The following is a 15,444-nucleotide window of genomic DNA, read 5'->3' as shown; positions in this document are numbered from 1 at the left end:
CACGATGTTGAAAATTAAACTTGGTTTTATTGCGGAAACTAAAGGGATATTTTTTATCAGAATTTGAAGGGGCTACAGTTTATCAATTAGATTTTTATTGAGAAAGTTATGATCAATTAAGAAATTGTGCAAAACATCTAGAGGACTTGAATAGTATTAAATGTGATTAACTTAGACTCCAGAATTTTCTTTTGAATTTATAGTCACGTACTGGAACAATGTTTCATTGAATGTAAACAGAGTGGTGTATTCCTCTTCTATTTTTTTCTTTGTTGTTTGACTCCATCTTGTTTCCAATAGATTGGCATTTGAGCATTGGTTCAAGAGAATGTCTTCTAAAGGAGCCACTCTTTCTTTTCAATACCCCCAACTCCCCAAGCCCAATTATGAGAATTGAGCAATTCGAATGAAGGCTATCCTTGGTTCCCAAGGATTATGGGAGATTGTTGAGAAAGGTTTTGATCAACCTCAAAATGAGGAGCCTTTGAATCAAGCCCAAAAGGAAGCCTTGGAGAAAGAAAGGAAGAAAGATCATTGTTTTAGATGATGACATGTTCGAGAAAGTTGCCAACGAAACAAACTGCAAGCAATCATGGGATAATCTTTGAAATTCCGTCATGGGAGTTGAAAAAGTAAAGAAAGTGTGTCTTCAAACTCTTTTGATGAAAGAGAGTGAATCTATTTCAGATTACTTGACAACAGTCTTGGTAGTGGTGAATCAACTGAAGAGGCTTGGAGAAAAATTAGAAGATGTTTGTGTTGTTGAGAAGATTCTCTGCTCTCTCAACTTGAAATTTGACCATATAGTGGTAGCCATTGACGAATTTAAAGATTTGGAGATCATGTCCATTGATGAATTAAATGGATCCTTACGGGCTCATGAAAAAAGAATGAACTGAGGCAAGCAAGAGCAAGCCTTGCAAGCAAGGCTTTCATTGAAAGATAAAGGAGAAGCTTATGAAAACAGTAAAAGAGGCCAAGGACATGGAAGAGGTTGAGGCCGTGGACGATGACCAGGTCGTGGAAGAGGAAAAGCTGAGCAAAATTTTTCTCAAGAAGGAAGAAATCAAAATTCTTCAAGAGGACATGGAAGAGGAAGAGGAAGAGGCAACCATGAAAGATACAATGAGGTAAAGAATGACAAAAGTCAAATTGAATGATATTCTTGTGGAAAATATGGGCATTATTCTTGGGAGTGTCAAACCAAGAAAGTAGAAGAGGAGACAAAGCTCATTTTGCACAAGGAAGATGTGGAGGAGCCCTCATTATTCCTTATGCTTAAGGAAGAACCCAATGGTGAGAAGAGTACATGGTACCTAGATAATGGAGCTAGCAACCACATGACTGGCGATAGAAGCAAATTCGTGGAACTTGCCACCAAAGTGACGGGCCATGTGTGCTTTGGTGATGAATCAAAGTTGGAGATTAAAGGCTAAGACACAATTTTGTTTGAGGTAAAGAATGGGAGCCATAAGGTTCTTCCTAATGTTTACTACATTCCTAAGATGAAAAATAATATTTTGAGTATTGGGCAACTTATGGAAAATGGTTGCAAAATAAACATGGAAGATCGCTTTCTTTGGCTTAGAGATAAAGAAGGGAATCTTATTGCTAAGGCTTCTATGACAAGAAATCACATGTTCTTGTTGGATATGAAGACCATCGAAGCCATGTGTTTAAAGACTTGTGTTAAAGATCCATCATGGATTTGGCACATGAGATATGGACATCTAAATTTTGGGGGGCTTAGAGATTTGGGAGCAAAGAAGATGGTGAAAGGTATTCCAACAATTGATCACCCCGATAATTTATGTGAAGCTTGCTTATTAGGCAAATAATTGAGCTGAAATATTGCATATTTTATATATTTAAAACCAATGTCTTTTAAATGCTTTCTGACATTATTACTGATTTTAGATGAAAAAATGGTTAGTAAGTATAAATACGAGTTGTGATTTTTAATTGATTGATATCATGTTTATGTTTAATTTTATAACTATGATTTAATTGGATAATATTTCCTCACATATATAACATATTTTTGATAATCTATTTTTCTTTTAATTTATTTTCGAGTGTTAATTTTCTCTCCTTATTATCAGCTTAAATAAAATTTACATGGGATCTGGTTAAAACATTTGACTAAAAGTACATGCTAATTAAGAGGAAATACAAAAAGATATGCGGAAGAGAAGACAAAGAGAAGGAAGGAGGCGGTGTACTTGGGAAGCTGAAAAAAAATAAACACAGATGACTTTGAACGTAAAATAATTTTCGGCGGACAGCACATGCAACGTTAAAGTCATATAAGGTGACGGGGAGCGGAACTTCAAAGCTAGAGTGAGAGAAGCTGGAAGGTGACTTTTACACGGGATGAGAGGGACAGACGCTTAGGGAAAACCAGAAAATAAAAGCGTAGATGGAGAAGGCAAGGCTGAGACGAAAACGAGGGAGGACTTACGTGAAGTGATGTTGAAGAAAGAGGAGTTAGACGTAAGGCTGGAGAGAGGACGTAAAGCTGAGAAGGTTTTTATGGAAGAAAAAAAATAAAACACTGAAGCAGCGGGCTGAACGGAGCTCTGGTTCCCATTGGGACGTTCTGCAAAAGGAAAAAAAATATAGAGCTACTCTGTTTTGGAGGAGTAGAACAGAGTAGAGAGTAGTTTCGTGTACGCCAGCTGGGTGGAGTTGGGACTGGTAGGTTTAGTGACTTCAAGGCAGGGCAGAACGTAAAAAGAACTGTTCTAGTCTTTGGACGTGAAAACAAAGGCATGGACGAAGAGGGGTCTTGACGTCTTAGGGAGTTTTTGTCCAGACCTTTGGAGGCGGCAGCTTGGTTTATTTCTTTTTCCTCCTACAGTTCAGTTTTACATTTTTTTCAGTCGGTCGGTTTCATCATTTTTATTGGTCTTAGTGGCTTCTCGTTCTTTTTGGGTTCTAGACGGAGAACAAGGGGCCCTCAGCTGGTTTGAATTTAATTGGCTAGCTTGGGTTTTCCCTGACTTTTACTTTTTTGGTGGATGCTTTTCGTTTTGAGGAGGAACCAAGGGGAGTTAGCGTGAAGCTCTCTCGGCGTGATCATTTTATTTTTCATTTTCGCAGTTTGTTTTATTTTGTTTCAGTTTTCGTTCGGCAGCTAGTTATTTGTTTTGCTTTTGTTATACTTACGTTTTTGTTTGACGGGATTTGGTTTTCGGCTGCGTTTCCAGATTTTAATACTTCTAAGTTGTTTTCTAATATTTCTTGTGTTTTATTTTAGTTTTCTAATAGAGAATATTTATGTGATTTCTATAATACTTGTGATGAATATGGTTGGCTAAATTTTCATTCTAAGTTTAGAGGTGAAGTTTAATGATTTAAATATTGTTTTTGGATCAACGTAAAATTTATTTTATGAGCTTGATCGATTGAAGGATTTTGTTATTGAATATTTTGATTATCTATATATTTATCTCGATTGATTGTAATTTCTGAATACAGTGAATGCTTGAGGAATCCCTGTGATATTCAAATAGATTTGTAAATGTTTTAATCATCAATCGTTCATGCTCAATCATTAGCGACTATTTTTCTTGACCTTAAATACTAAATCTTCCAATTAAACGGAATCATTATTCTAGTTTAATTGAAGTAAATCGATCGGAAACAATATTATAAATTATTAGATGGATCCTTGAAACCTTAGTCTTTCTCTATATCAATTCATTTTATCATTTTAGTTTTATTCAGTTATTTTACAAATCTTCAACTCAGTAATTTTATTTTATATTCGATTGCATGTTTCTTTTAGTAATTTCTGTTCATTGTTTGAATTTATTTTCTTTATCACAAAAGTCAATCCTTGTGGATTCGACCCTGTGAAGTACTACGACATCTGTATACTTGCAGGTAAAACTGCACTAAATTTTTTATTCATTAGTTTGAGTCAAAGTTTAGGTACAACAGAAAGCATTCAAGAAAGAGTTTTCCCAAGCAATCCAATTCAAGAGCCACTGAGCCACTTCAACTTATTCATGTAGATGTTTGTGGCCCAATCAAGCCCTCATCTCTTGGTAAAAGCTCTTATTTTTGCTTTTTATTGATGACTATTCACGAAAAACATAGGTTTATTTTTTGATGCAAAAGAGTGAGGCTTTTGAGGCATTCAAAAAATTCAAAGCTCATGTTGAAAAAGAAAGTGGCTACGAGATCAAATCTCTAAGAACTGATAGAGGTGGAGAGTTCACTTCCAATGAATTCAAGGCCTTTTGTGATACACATGGAATTCGTCGTCCCTTGACCGTTCTGAGATCACCACAACAAAATGGAGTTATTGAAAGGAAGAACAAACAATCCTTAATATGGCAAGAACCATGTTGAAAAGCAAGTCGATACCAAAAGAGTTTTGGGCTGAAGTGGTTGCATGTGTAGTTTATCTCTCTAACAGTTCACCTACAAAAAGTTTGAAGGATGTGACGCTCCAAGAAGCATGGAGTGGATGGAAGCCAAATGTGTCACACTTGCGAGTCTTTAGGTTTGTTGCCTATGTTCAAGTTCTGGAGCAAGAGCGATCAAAACTTGATGATAGGAGTAAGAAGGTTGTGTTTAATTATTGGCTACGATGAAAACTCAAAAGGCTACAAGTTCTTCAATCCAAGCAACAACAAAGTCATGATTAGTAGAGATGTTGAATTTGAAGAAGATACAACGTGGGATTGGAGTACACATAATGAAACAACTTTGATTTTCGTCCCTATTTTGATGAAGATGAAACTCCAATACAAGAAGCCCAAGGCGAAAGTGTATCTCCAACAGCACCAACCTCGTCCTCTATAGCATCATTATCATCTTCTACTTCATTTAGCTCAAGTGAAGGCCCTCGTAGATATCAAAGCCTCATGGATCTCTATGAAGAAATTGAAAGGTTAGAAGATGTGAATTTATTATGTTTATATTCTAGTGATGAACCTTTGAGTTTTGAAGAAGCTATGAAAGATAAAAAATGGATACAAGCCATGGAGGAGGAAATTCAAGCCATTAAAAAGAATGGCACTTGGGAGGTTGCTTTGCTTCCAAGTGGCAATCAAGCAATTGGAGTCAAATGGGTGTATAAAGTCAAGAAGAATTCCAAGGGTGAAGTAGAAAGATACAAGGCAAGACTCGTTGCAAAGGGCTACAAGCAAAAACAAGGCATTGACCATGAAGATGTTTTTGCTCCTGTTGCCCGTTTGGAGACAATTCGACTACTACTATCACTCGCAGTGCAAAATCAATGGAAGATCCATCAAATGGATGTTAAGTCCGCTTTTCTAAACGGTCATCTTGAGGAAGAGGTTTATATTGAATTGCCTTCAGCTTTTGCTGTTGAAGGATATGAAGACAATGTACTTAAGCTAAAAAAGGCCTTATATGGATTAAAGCAAGCTCCAAGAGCTTGGAATAGCCGTCTTGATAAGTATTTTAAAGAGAATGGCTTCACTAGATGCATTCATGAATATGCACTCTATGTGAAAAAGGAACATGAAGATCTATTATTTGTTTGTGTCTATGTGAATGATCTTATATTCACAGGAAACAATCAAATGATGTTTGAAGGTTTTAAGAAGGCTATGGCTCAAGAGTTTGAGATGAGTGATATGGGACTCATGTCCTATTATTTGGGAATTAAAGTTAAGCAAATAAAGGATGGGATTTTCATCTCGCAAGAAGCCTATACAAAGGAAGTGCTAAAGAAGTTCAACATGTTGGATTGCAATCATGTCAACACACCCATGGAGTGTGGAGTTAAACTTTCAAAACAAGAGGAAGGGGTACAAAAGGTTGATTCAACATTGTTCAGAAGCCATGTGGGAAGCTTAAGATATTTGACTTGTACCAGACCTGAAATTGTATTTATGGAAAATCCGTCTGAGACACACATGAAGGCAGCCAAGAGAATTCTTCGTTATCTTAAAGGTACTCTTGATTATGAAATTTCTTATTCAGCTTCAAATAAGTTCAAGTTAATGGGCTATTGCGATAGTGATTATGTTGGAGATATTGATGATAGGAAGAGTACTACTGGGTTTGCTTTCTTCTTGGGAACTAATGCAATTTCCTGGTGTTCTAAGAAACAACCCATAGTTACTCTTTCAACCTATGAAGCTGAGTATGTTGTTGCTACTGCTTGTGCTTGTCATGCAATTTGGTTAAAGATATTGCTAAAGGAACTCCATTTTGAGCAAAGTGAAGCTACCAAGATAATGATGGACACTAAGTTAGCCATTGCTCTAGCAAAGAACCTGGTGTTTCATGATCAAAGCAAGCATAATGAGACAAAGTATCATTTTATTTGACAATGCATTGAGAACATGCACGTAGAGGCAAAGTCTGTGAAGTCACTTGATCAAGTTGTTGATATTTTAACAAAGCCTCTCAAATATGATACATTTCAAAAGTTGAGGATGATGATCGGCGTTGGAAAGATGTCAAGTTTAAGGGGGAGTGTTGAAAATTAAACATAGTTTTATTGCTGAAACTGAAGGGATAATTTTTATCAGAATTTGAAGGGGCTACAGTTTATCAATTGGATTTTTATTGAGAATGTTATGATCAATTAAGAAATTGTGTAAAACATAGAGGACTTGAATAACATTAAATGTCATTAAATTAGACTCCAAAATTTTCTTTTGAATTTATGTAGTCATGTACTGGAACTATGTTTCGTTGAATGTAAACAGAGTGGTATATTCCTCTTCTATTTTTTCTTTGTTGTTTTGTCTCCATCTTGTTTCCAACACATGATGCAACTGGGCAGTGGTGGTCTTAGATGGTGCTGTGACTATCATTGGGCAATTGGGAGGTTGCTCTCCTTTGGAGTAGAAAAACAGGGGTGGGTTTGGACGTGAGCATGGTTGTGCCGCCTGGTGGTTGCCGTGGCTTTGGGTGCAGGAAGGCTTGGTTGTGTGTGTGGGCCAGGTTTTTTATTTGAGGACACGGAGTGGCTCTATTACGTATAAGTGATGAGTAGTGCGCTTGAGGACCTACCGAGTCAGGCATAAAAAGGTTCTTATTTTTAATTTTTAATTTTTTTTCTTTTATTTTTTTATATTCTTAAATATTTTTTAAAAAATAAAAAAAAATTCACAACATTATTAAAAAACACTTACTTAATCACTAAGTTAAAAAAAATGAGCATTCGGGACCCAAATTCGGTCTCAAAGCATTTCTGATAAGTAATTCATAATAGAATTGAGAATACTTGGTTCCTTGAGGGAACCAAATCCTCCACTAATAGTTTGCCAAATTCAACTTGACAAATTTCATTGATAATGACAGAATAAATACAACTGGAAATCATAACAACCACCTAAATAATTGGACCACTAACAATAGTTAACTACCCCATAACACCCACCAACATACTGGAATAAAATAATCGTGAATCCAGATTTGCAGCACAAGACTTGGACAAAGCCAACCTACAAACCCATTACAGACTAACAGAATAACACTTGAGGATAAGATAACCAACTAATTTCCAACTGGAAAAATGAAATCTACTCGAATGGGTAAACATAACAATGCCACTACCAATAAGGCCAATTCCTATCCTTAGGCCCAAGCCCATTACATGACAGGATGTGGTTGGCGAAGGGAGTGTTTGGCACTACTCAGGCAGTGGAGTTTGTCGGTGATGGGCTTCACGGATGGTAATAGCATTGGCCGTTGAGTAATGCCGACTGAGGAATCGCAAGGAGGGAGAGAGAGAGAGAGATGGACAGAAAGAAAGTCTGTTGAAAAGTGAAATTTTGATGTGAGAAGAGCTGCTATAGACATAGGAGTTTTGTATTGAGGTCATCGTCCAATAATATCTCCTTGCTAAATACTTAGGGCTCACTTAAGTCCATAAATATTTAATAGACTTTTGTCCAAATATTGAGCCCAATAATACCCCTATAATCTACTACCATAATTTGGGCTTCCAAAAAAGTATTGGCCCATTGATATTCTCTAAAATCATTAACTACAACTTAAAATTATGGCTCATGTGCTTAACTAAAATTGTCCAATATATCACAATTGAAGTTGTCGAAATATTGGCCTGCTAAACGTATTTTATACTCAAAAATTCATATCCCACCAAAACAAATTATTGGAGTCCGCAGCCTACACAAAATTACTAGCTAAAATTCAAATGAGCTTCCCACACATATGAACCTAAAAATTAAGTTTAGAGAAAGCAGGCTTGGTGCTCGACAAGTGTTACAATTTCTATTCCAAACTCCAAATACATCTACTTTAGTCAAGAAAAAAGAAGTGAATAGAATGCTACAGGATTAATTAAATTATTTGCGTAATGATCATGTCTTCTTCTGAAGTAGCGATAAAAAGGATTTCCAAAACATATTTGAGTCGTGAACAGGTCATCATTTCTACAAGACCAATCGTCGTGATCTTCCGCAGACTACATGATCAGACTTAGAAGCCGACAGTTAATTTTGGAGAAAGTCCCTCCCTCCCTCCCCTCCAGCGTCGGAAGTGCTAATTATATATCTTTTTACATGAGAGTGATGAAGCTGTACTTGTCAGTTCATTAGGAGCTGGAGGAAGATGAAAACATTGAAATTAAATATATAAATTGTAACGCCTTGATCTCGGAGATCCAGAGAGTTAGTTCTTATTACTTAATATTAACTCTAATATCATAATTATAAAATCTGAAAAACTCTATAAAATATTAATTCATCTGCTCAACCTAAATATCCATGCTCTTTTATAGGAACAACAAAGAAATTTTCAATAAAATAAATTAGAAACTCCTAAAGACTTGAAAATATCTTTAACTCAACATATCAAAATAACCGAAAATAAAAAATTTACTAACTATGACTCTCAAATAAGTACTTACCCTTGAGTATTTATTCCTTTATTATCATCAACCTCTCTAACATTGTCTATTCTTGCTTTCCAGCTAAACTATCAAGATTATTTGAAAAATGTTGTAGAGATAAATGGTGAGTTATCAACAAGTTAGTAAGAAGAGAACATATACTATTGTGTAAATATGAGCATTTACTGAATTTAGAATGTAGAACAAAATATTTTTACTTTCAGATTGCAGAATCAAAACATGTTATCAAAAATATTAGAGCGAAAGTTTTAGAAAATATTTTTAAGTTCATTTGGCGTGGCATAACTAAATATCTTCATTTTATCATATCATATCATAGCATAGACCATGTTTAACCCTCGTGGTAGGGTTGTGCAAACCCCGATAGCTAACCGAGCAGAAACAGAATGTGAATCTTTTCCTTATTATTCTTGGAGCCTCGAGTATGCACATAGGCAAGACCACGCAAAAAACCACTTTACTTCCAAAGTGGGTGCACCGGAAATAGAAAAGTTGGTACCAATCCTATCAAAAGCCACAATTTTATATCCATGCTAAGGTCAGAATGGAACAGAAACAAAAACAGAATGTCATGTCAAAAGTTTTAGAAATCACATCATATCATATTAGAGTACAGAACATCTTCAGAATAGAACAAAATCATATTACAAAAATATAATTTATGCACAAAATTTCATATTCGCTTTATTTTGGATAGTTCCTAAACAAAATGCCAAAATGGCTATGTTTACACCAGTCATGCAAGAAAATACTTTATTTTTATACATAATTTCATGAATAATACAAAACAAATAACTAAGGTTGTTTCACAATTCTTTTCATAACAAAACATGCATATTTTTTAAAATTAGCCTCAGACCATTTTATTTTTTATGCACAGTCTAGCATAGAAACCCTGCTTACCTAAACTTCTTAGTTTTTCAGAATTTCTTCACAACAGTATTGAATGAAAATCAATCGTCACCTATAAAATAGTCATGTACTCCCATAAATTTTCAATCGAACATGTATTTCATCAAGTGCTTAAACCTAAATCACTAAGGCCTTGTTCACTTTCACAAAACTTTCATCTCATCTCATTTTATCTCATCTCATCTTAATCATTACAACCTTTTCAAATTTTCATACAAAATAAAATAAATAATTCAACTTTTTCAAATCCCAATACAACTTTTTGAAATCTCAATACAAATATAATATATTTTAATAATATTTTATTCAACTTATCTCATATTTGAAAACAAACGAGGCCTAAGTAACCTATTTTACCTTAAAAATAATCTAAAACTCTCATAACCCTATAGTATCATATATTCTAGAAAATATCGATTCTCACTTAATATCTTCAACTAACTCATCAACTCTAAATTCTTTAGATCTTAATATCATCTGTAATTTAAAAACCTTAACTATGTTCTATCAAACAAACCTTTTGGATAAATAAAAAGTGAGTCAAAACCCACATAAAATAATATAAAAATTTTCTGTAATACTAAAGCTTATTTTAAAAAATATGCCCCACCAAAATTACCTGTATAAACAAAAAAAAAAAAAAAAAAAAAAATTTGTTCTGACTTGTGACTACAAGGGCATAACTGTAATTTTCCTAGCAAAAGCTTTACTATACTTTACGTTGAATAATTAGGAAAAAGCTAACCAAATACCTCCAGTTTAATAGAAGAGGGAAGAGACAGTGGCAGAGGCTTATCGAGAGGGAAGAGAACGCTATAGAGGCTTATCAAGAGAGAGAAAGAGATGAGAAGTGATGAGAGAGAGGGTTAACGTAGAAAGAGAGAGAGAGACCACGGTGAGAGGGAGGACTTAAGCACCAAGCACATCGGGAGCTATGGACTGGGTTCACCCAAGGTAGCATCGGAAGGTGAGAGCTTGTCATCTGGTGTCTTCTGTTGTCAGTGGCATCATTTGCTGCCGTGGCAACTGGCGGGGTAGTGGCTTAAGGGTAGTGGGTATTTGAATCAAAATGCTATGTTTCAGGGGCTAAAAATAGGGGCCAAACGGGCTGGCAGCTTGCATGTGGTGGTGTTGCCGTGCATGTGTTCATGGTTGGCTACGGCGGTGAGATCTGGGTAGGCCTTCTTGTGGGGATGATGGCCGTGTGGGGTTGAACAATGGTGTAGAGTTAGGACTGCTGTGGCTTTACGCAGTGGTTGGGTTGTGGTTACTTGAAGGTGGTGCAGTTGGCTCTAAAAAGAAAACTTAGGGTGCGAGAATGTAGCGCATGCACGAGGACTGTGCAAGAGGTGTTTAGGTGACTGACATAAAAACACTAGAGATACAAACTTGCATGCGAAGGAGACGGACACTATGAAGCCCTACATGCAGTGACAAATGGACGTGAATCGTGTAGAGCATGGCGACTAATGCAAGATCTCACGGGCTTAGGCTTTTTCTCCGAATTTTGGGTCTCAACTAATCCTTAAAAGAAATATAGTTGGTTCATAAATTCCTCGGCTCATACCAAGATTTTATCTAAACCAAAATATTTAATGATTTTAAATAAAATGGCAAGCCCAATAAAGTTGGATATCTACCAAAATTAAAAACTTAGACCCTAGTCTCTTAAAAAGTATTTTACTCGCATATTTTCATGCCTAAAAACCCAAAATTTTTGGAAAGCTGGCATGGCTAGGCCCGGGTGTTACATAAATCCATAGTTTTCTAGTTCCTATTTAATGAGTTTAGGCTCCAATTTTTTAATCTGCAATCACATTAAATTAAATCTAAGTGTATATATAAGCAAATGCGGGATGGAAGATCCAAACCAAAACTTTATTAATCCCAGACATAAAAGACAAAACAATAAAATTTGTTGGATATTTTGTTCTTTATGAGTCTTAAGAGTATTAATAGGATAGGCTATAATTAGCCATATATCTGTGTTATCTAAATTTTGTTTAAGATGTGGAAATGTTGGTAAATTTATATTGGAATAGCCAAGTATATATAAGCAGGCCAACGGAGTTGAGCTATATGTAATAATTGTTCATACACGTAAGTAAATGTTAACTTAGTCATCTAAATCATGTTATTTTCTCACTTCCTCACGGGATAAGTAGTATCATTTTCACTACAACTCTTCATGATCTCACAATTCTTGGGTCTTTATATATTTTAATTTCTAGAACGTTGTGTGATATAAGTATCATGAGCTAATTTCATACATATTTTGATCCATTGTGTTTGAGAATGGAGTTAATTTAGGTTGCTCAACGGATTTTATATCTTTTTATGTATAGGTTGTTGAAAATTATGAAAATGAAGATAAAGATTTATTTAATAAAACAAATAAAAAAATAGGTATTTCAAAAGTAGAAAAAATATTAAAAAATTATTACATACAGGAAGATGGTTAATCTAATATGAGGTTCAATTTTTTTTTTTGTTGATAAAAATAGACATCTTCATTGGATAAAAATAATTACAGACATTTGTCAAACCATAAGGTTTGAGAAAGAAAGTCTGGAATAATATCCCACCACATATCAATGTTTTTGACACGCCAAGCGTAACGAGCTAGCTTATGTGCTACACTATTACCCTCCCAATTCACATGGGAAAAAGAACAGTTAGCAAAACAATTTGACAACAGCTGCATGCACTATGGTAAATAGATTCCCAAACAGAGAATTCATCATATTATTATTCTGCAATGATTGAATTAAAGGCAAGTAGTCACTCTACTTGAATACGAGAGATCCCCATAGTGGAGCACAATTGAAGGCCTCTGAAAACAGCCAGTAGTTCGATTGCTTCTGGCTCTTCCATCTCTGATTCAAGTTTTGAAACAGCCATAATCATCTTCCCTAAGGAATCACGTAAAATAGCCCCTACTCTATCCTTTTGTAAATCTGAAAACATTGCTCCATCTGTGTTGAGCTAGAATATACCCGGAGAAGGGGGCTTCCAGCTGAGATGGTCCCAGAGTTGAACATGGGATTTAATAGAAACAGCCTTAAAATTCTGCATAAGCCCCAAAGAATGATTAGAAATGTGCCGCACACTCAGCATGATATTTTTAAACTCCCACTTGTTTCTCCTATACCAAAAACCCCATGCAAGACAGAAAAATAGTGCCAAGTTATTCATATCTTTTCCCTCAACAAATGGAAGAACCAAATTAGTAATGGTAATAGAATTATGAGCAGCTAAAGATGGAATAAACAGGAGCCACAAATCTTAGATCTGGTTACAACTATAGACAGCATGAAGAAGGTCCTCCACTGGATGTAAACAAAACTTGCAAGATGGTTATGTAATCACATGTTTTTTAGTCAATTTGTCCTTAGAAGGTAGACTATCTTTGCATGCACGCCATGTGAAAACTTTTATCTTGTTAGATACTGGCATTCTCCAAAAGGCTGTCTATAGTTTCTGCTGTCTGCCCGCTAAAGATGACTCTGCTCAACTAGACACAGAGAAAATTCCATTTCTTTCTTGTCCCCAAATCATTTTATCAACTGTACCTACTGGAAAAACCATCACTTTCATAATATCAGCCACTATAATTGGATTGAAGAGAGATCTAAGCTTTGGAATATCCCACCACCCTGTTGCCTCATCAATAACAGTAGCCACAACATCTTCACTATCATTCCTCTCTAGCCCGAGTTCTTGGACCAGGTATTTATGACCTGGAATCCATTGATCATTCCATAAGTTCACCATCCTTCCATCCCCAATCTGCCATCTACGTCCCTCCCTTAACCATTTTCTAGCCTCCCAAATGCTCCTCCAAGTGAAAGAAGGGCAGTGACCCAAGCTAGAATCCATAAACGAGGACTGTGAAAAATATCTAGCTTTGAGCAACTTAAATGAAATAGAGTCTTCATTTTGCAATAAATGCCAACCTTGCTTTGCAAGAAGGGCAATGTTAAAATTTCTAAGATTCTTGAATCCCAACCCTCCTCAAGACTTCCCTTCACACATATTACTCCAACTAACTCAATGAATTCTTTTCTCCTCTTGTTTTTGTCCCCACCAAAACTTTGCCATCAAACCCTCCAATTCAAAACAAAGACTCATAGGCAACAAAAAACAACTCATTGAATAAGTAGGAATAGACAATACAACAGCTTTTAATAAGACCTCCTTACCCCCTTGAGAAAAAAGCTTTTCTTTCCAACTTTGAAGTTTCTGCCAAACGTTTTGCTTGATAGCTTGAAAAGCTCTAACTTTAGATCTACCAACTATAGAGGGTAACCCAAGATACTTCTCATATTGATGAATTTCCCCATTACCCCGTAACAAATGAATCTCTTCCCTTAATTCTTGCTGCACATTGCAACTAAACACCAAGAAAGTTTTCTCCTTGTTTATTTTCTGACCTAACACACTCTCATATAGATCTAATAAAGCTTGAACCCCCCTATTCTCCTCCACTTTAGCCTTGCAAAAAATAACACAATCATCTGTGAAGAGAAGATGATTGATGTTAGGAGCCCTTCTACAAATTTTAATACTAGAAATTTCCTTCCTTAAACCTGCTGCATTTAGTAAAGAAATGAGGCCTTCAGTGCAAAGGAGAAATAGATCAGGGGATAAAGGGCCCCCTTGTCTTAATCCCCTACTTGGAAGGATAGGCCCTTTAGAGACTCCATTAACTAACATAGAAAAAGACACTGATTGGACACAAAACATAACCAACAAAATAAACTCAACGGAAAATCCCATCACCTCCATCACCTTCTTGACAAAACACCACTCAACCCTATCGAAAGCCTTACTTATGTCCAGTTTCAAAGACATATACCCATGTTTTCCTATCTTCTTATGCTTTAAAAAATGCACCAACTCATAAGCAATTAGTACATTATCTGTAATAAGACGACCAGGAAAAAAGGCACTCTGACTCTCTCCAATAATTCTAGGTAAAACCGCGTTCAACCGATTGGAAATAACTTTTGAAATCAAATTATAGGCCACATTACACAAACTAATGGGCCTATAATTAGCAACAACAGTAGGATATTGCTTTTTAGGAATAAGAGTAATGTAAGTGAGGTTCAATTTTTGAATGAATAGTCAAAAGCAACAAAGTGAGACAAACTTTAACTTATGATTTAGAACCAATATTGCTAATGTTCTAAATAGTCTTTTAACATTTTACTTTAATCTAGAAACAACAGAGGTTAGTGAGTGAATTGATAGATGGAATGGGAGTTTTGTCCTAATTTGTACATGTTTGAGGTTATAAGGTATTTTGGGTTTAGCAGATTTTTTTTTTTTTTGACACATCAAAATACTTCTTATTTCATTCATCATATGAAAATCAGTTACAAGACATCTCTTTCTCTACAATAGAACTAATCTCAATTGGACCCTCTTCAATCCAGCAAGTCTTTCCATCCACATGTAGTGCCCTCTTAGCTAGCTCATGAGCTATACTATTCTCTTCTCTATAGGTAAATCTCACTTCCTATTCTAGTATTTGGGCGAAACTGTGTCTTATATCTTTCTTCAATTGTCCCATCCATGCATATGTAACCTCTTTGCCTTTATCTCCTTTATTAGTTTCTGCGCATCACCTTTAAAGATGACTTTCTTAGGGTGGG

This window comes from Carya illinoinensis, chromosome 14 (assembly GCF_018687715.1).
Source record: "Carya illinoinensis cultivar Pawnee chromosome 14, C.illinoinensisPawnee_v1, whole genome shotgun sequence".
NCBI classification, from domain to species: domain Eukaryota; kingdom Viridiplantae; phylum Streptophyta; class Magnoliopsida; order Fagales; family Juglandaceae; genus Carya; species Carya illinoinensis.
This window is presented reverse-complemented; position numbering follows the sequence as displayed.